Below are 5,000 nucleotides of genomic sequence, written 5' to 3'. Positions count from 1 at the left end.
TTTGAGTTCAGTAGTGATTTCCGCTGGCGGTTTTAGTCCTTATTCAAATCTGCAATAACTGTTTGCAAAAAAATCATCACTTGATGAGTTAAAAGGAATAAATGTACTGGAAGAAATATGAAAAAGCGGTATCAAAAGCAAAAACAAGAGGTTTGTTGCATAGTTTGATAGCAAATGAAAGCCCAAGTGATGCAAAAACTAATTTCATTTAATAAACGCGAATTGCAGTGCATTTTTGTGGTATAATCTCAGATGAGTATCAAGTGAAGGCTGTTGTTCTTCAAGGGAAATTTCTGTTGATCTCTTATTTACTGTTTTTTTACGTCCGAGTAGATCATGACTTCGCATTAGGTTTAAAATAACCCTTGCTTTTCGTAGATAAGAGAGAGAATCTTTAATAACTATAATATTAGCTAGTATTAATTCAGGCGACGACAAACGAAAATGCGCGGGCATTTAAAGACTCTCTGTCTACCGGGATGCTTTGGGCACCTTTGTTTTTCATTTGGCTTGAATTAACGAGTGGCAAAGAAATAGGCGGCAAAAAGCTACAGTCAATGGAATACTAGAAAGCTGGCCAGTCGAATAAAAAATATAATTGGAACGAATAAAGCGCTGCTGCCGTTCTTGGACTAATAAAATATCGCGTGTTTCGGAATGATTTTGTGACCTTACGCTGCTCGCGTCGCCAGAAACACGGGTCGCATAAATAAAAAAACAAATTTCAATAAAGTACATTTAATACCGATCTCCGTTGTTGAAAAAAATACTCGTTTGTTTTGTCTTAGTGTGACAATTTGAAAAAAACGTTATAAAATTATTCATTGATTATACTCTTCCTGGCAAATTTGTGCACTAAAAACGTAGCCGTTAAAGACTCACACAACAAATTGGGCATCGTTCAATTCGGGAATGCTTTCAGGTATGTGTTTAGCTGCTGAACAAACAAGATCATCTCATCCAAATGTTGTATGAAACAAGAACTAGAATTCCAAACTGGTCTCAAAATACGATTAAGATAAGTCACGGTAACTTTACAAACTGTACAAATGTCACTCGGCTTACTGCGGAGCACCATAGCTAAGAAAATATGGTAACCCATCGATGTGAGAAAATTTGGTTTTATGGCCATGACCTCATAAACGTCCGTACGTCTATCCGTCCGCCCCTTCATGTTTGCCAATGTGACCAGTATCACGTAACCATATCACGGGCTCAAGTTTAGAGCTCATCGAGGAGGCAATACTCCAGTTTACACTATAGCTAGTTTACAGCATACATCTTTGATATTGGACATCAATGTTATGGTCAATTGACACCTATCAAAACAAGATATCCGCTGACCAGTATCACGTGACCATATCGCGGGCTCAAGTGAGACCTTATCTAACCTGCGATCAGGCCCATTTTTAGCTTCGCCGATATGTTCTCTTATGTCGTCGCTCGCTAAAATTGGGCCTGACCAAAAGTCTCTCAAGAACTCCGGACGGTCCGCCAAATTTTGGCCGACCAAATTCGTGATCTGATTGGCTGTTAAAACGCCGGAAGTGAAAATGCCATCGTGATTGCGCGGAGCTCTCGCGAAGTCCTCGAGACTAATCCGCCATAAGTGTACGAAAAAATTTGCTGCCTTTTGTTCTTACTATGACGTGGACGGTGTAACTTGATTTTATTTGTATAAATGGAGATATGCCATCTGAAACATCTCATAACTTGTCCAGAATCGGGTTTGAATATCTGGAAAGAGTGAAATTAGCGATTCCGTTGTCGAGCTCTTAAGTGGCCATGTGGTTTAATGTACTTTGGCACAAACTTCCCTGATGTTTTGAAAGCTAAATAGCTGGTTCTTTCAATGGCAATGAAAGCCCGTGCATATTGGTTCCCTGGATGAGACAAAGGACATATATATCAACAGGAGGAGATGCTAATAACATCGCAAGTTAAGCGCATGCATGTTTTGAATAACTGTGTATCAAACGGCTTTATTTACTTACTGTACATGACACGGTTTGTTTGCACAATTTGGAGTCAAGATTGCTTCATCTTTTTTTTTTCGTTAAAAATCTATTGCCAAACTGTCCAATGACAAAATGCTATGTTATCTCAATTACAAATATTAAGATGTCAAGCTTAAAAGATTGCATATTCAGTGACGATCGGAGGAAGAATTACACCGGCCTTTGCCGCAATATAGTCATCGAAAACATTCCCCATGCTTTAAATGTGTTTTTCTCAAATTAAAGCCAACGGTAACTTTCGAATTCGTTTATAAATATTCCTCCCACGGTAATTAATTCTGGTCAAAACAAAATAGCGTGAATCTGCCGTCCACGCGTGTATTGGTGTAATGGAAGTAAATTTGATTGGCCGATGAAGGACACGTCAATCAATCAAAAAAAATGGGCGGAAGGAATTTCGAAGAGGAATTTGGTCAGGCTCTATTTTTCGTTTCGCCAACTCCACATTACGTACCACGCGAAACTAAAATAGAGCCTGATCGCAGGTTAGACCTTATCTAGGTTAGCTGTTTTTTTTTAAAAGTTGACCGCTGACCCGGGACTTGTTGTTGATTGGATCGCAGGCTCAAGGCAGGTCAGACACTCACACTGACAGAGCTGAAAAACGACTGCGCAAGTCACTGATCCGCGGCACGAAACGCAGGCTCAAGGGCGCGCTCATTCAAAAAGACTATCTGTTCGCCGGAAAATGACAGCCGTTGATTAAATCAAAAAAATAAGGTCGCTGTTTGAAAGATAAGGATTTTGTCACAATTTTTGACGAGTTTTGATGTTTTTCCAAAAATTGAAGGGGTGTACAAATTGTGTAAAAATTGTTTTCGCGCGGTAAATGCACCTTTCGTGTGACTATACGGTGAATGGAGGTAACGAGCGCTGCAATGCTTACTTTTTTGACAGTGTTGGCTTTTGTCGCAAGTTTCTCGAACGGTTTTTGCAAGTTGTTGGTTTTCTGGGAGGACCAGAAATTCCCTTAAACCCTGTTTTGGCGATGTTCGGCCGGTGGAATTGGTGAGAGCTTCGAACTTATCGGTGGAGACTAGTTCGTCGAGTGGTTGCGATACAGGACAATGCCTCTTTGTCTGTGTCGGTAAAGAGACATTGAAAAACCTTATGACGTTCCAGATACTCTCTATAATACTCTGAACAATAAAGGAAGACAACTGGTGAATTATAGACCGGGTGGTGAATGGTGACACGCTTACAAAAGATATTTTGGCAAGCATGCTGAAAGCGATATTAAAATGGAGTATGCAAAGATGCAAGAACTCAGGCAAATTGAGCTCCACGTTTCTCCAAATTTTAATACGAATTTATAATTATCATGAAAGCAAAATACATCTTTCGCTCTTTACACAGCATTTTTTGTTAAATTTATAGAAGAGCGATGAAAGCCAGCCCCAACAGAAACTGAGATAAATCGGTGAAAAGATTATACACTGTATGATACACAGAGAGCAGGCAAAAAAGTGCTTCATCCTGGAAAGCCCACTTACTGACATTAAACAGCTCAGAGAAAATTAATTTGCCCCTTGATTTGCTTGCCTTTTAAAATAAAAATTCATCAGATCCTAACCTGATCAAGAGACGTCATTAATGTTATTTTTCTTTCAGAAAGTAAATCCTTTTTTCCATATTTAACAATTGACAAGAAACTACAAAAATTTTACAAGGATCAGTTCAGACAACACAGTGCATATTGCAAAACTGATCTAAACTTGAGACATTTCACACATGCATGCTACAGTGTACTTGATGGGTTTGAACAAAATCTTTAGAGCATCGACAACTAGGAAACATCCCTGAAAGGGGCATTCCACAAAATTAATATTTTCAGCTGTATAGCAAGAAGTTCACTCTAGCATTATCTGCCGACTGGCGTAGGTGGTATTATCCTAAAAAGATGATTGTATATTAAGTAGATGGAATCCAGTCATCAGTATAATGCACATATGCAAGGGCTATTCCATGTGGGTCCCAATGCTCAAGAAGATGTTTGTTTTTAATTTTAATTTTTTCTCTGACAACTTGTCATTGAATGTGTTTGAAGGTGTTCTGGGTTTCGACGTCACTACACGTATCTGAAGCATTACTGGGTTGGCAACTCATCAGATCAAAAGCATTCGCAAAGTTTGCGTGCAGGTGCAAACAACATGCATTTGTGATGTTTTTGCTTGAATATGTTGTCCCCATTTTTTTTTATAAGTACAACATTTAAAAAAGTGGCATCTTAAAGCTCTGTGCTGGTCCAAAAAGTTCATAACTGAAAAAAGGTTAAGGACTGGTATTCAGTTCTAAGAAGAAACTGAAAAGTTTGACAATGTGAAGAGTACTAAAGAAACTGCTTAAAACTCAACAGCATTGTCTGGATTTCTCAGTGACTTTATCCAGTCTTTTGTTCCACACTACCAACATGGACAAAGTGAACTCAATAAGATTATTGTGGTTTATTGCTGAGAAAAAAAGGCTGAATTTCTTCTCGCTCCTTTTAGAGCTAATATTTCACAAAACTGCCACAAATAATACCAGGTGGATCCATCTCCCTAAGGACAAAAAACGAAAATGAGTGTTATTGTCCATGAGATGCATATTACAATGCTATAATCTACAATATCATAATAATATTATTATTTTCCTAGACACAGGAAACTGCACATATCAGTTTTTATGGGGGCTGTGAAAATTAGTACAAAAAGTCATTCTTATTACACAACCAAGACAAAGAAAACATGATGAGCTAACCATATAAACATACTATAAACCACACATAAACCAATGACCCTTAACTGTTTGCCTTAACACATGTTCTTAAATTTTTTGAGTCTAACCATAATTTTGCCTTGGACGTTGGGTTAAACATAGATTTGCAAATAATGGCCAGTCAAGGGGGAAAGAAAAATACCATCTTCCAAGTTTTGACATAGATGTTGACACCAAGTGTGTTGCATTATTACAATAATGATAGATCATTATTATTTGGCGATT

General features: G+C 38.1%; 1 long non-coding RNA gene across 1 annotated transcript in view; it reads right to left on the bottom strand.

Annotated features, from left to right (window-relative positions):
• Positions 1–3,299: 3,299 nt before the first annotated feature.
• LOC137990702 (uncharacterized) overlaps positions 3,300–5,000 on the bottom strand; it is a 3,049-nt gene continuing 1,348 nt past the window's right edge. The window contains exon 2 of the long non-coding RNA XR_011121545.1: positions 3,300–4,558. This is a non-coding gene — a long non-coding RNA (uncharacterized lncRNA). The remainder of the gene's footprint in view (positions 4,559–5,000) is intronic.

This window comes from Montipora foliosa, chromosome 2 (assembly GCF_036669935.1).
Source record: "Montipora foliosa isolate CH-2021 chromosome 2, ASM3666993v2, whole genome shotgun sequence".
NCBI classification, from domain to species: domain Eukaryota; kingdom Metazoa; phylum Cnidaria; class Anthozoa; order Scleractinia; family Acroporidae; genus Montipora; species Montipora foliosa.
This window is presented reverse-complemented; position numbering and strand designations above follow the sequence as displayed.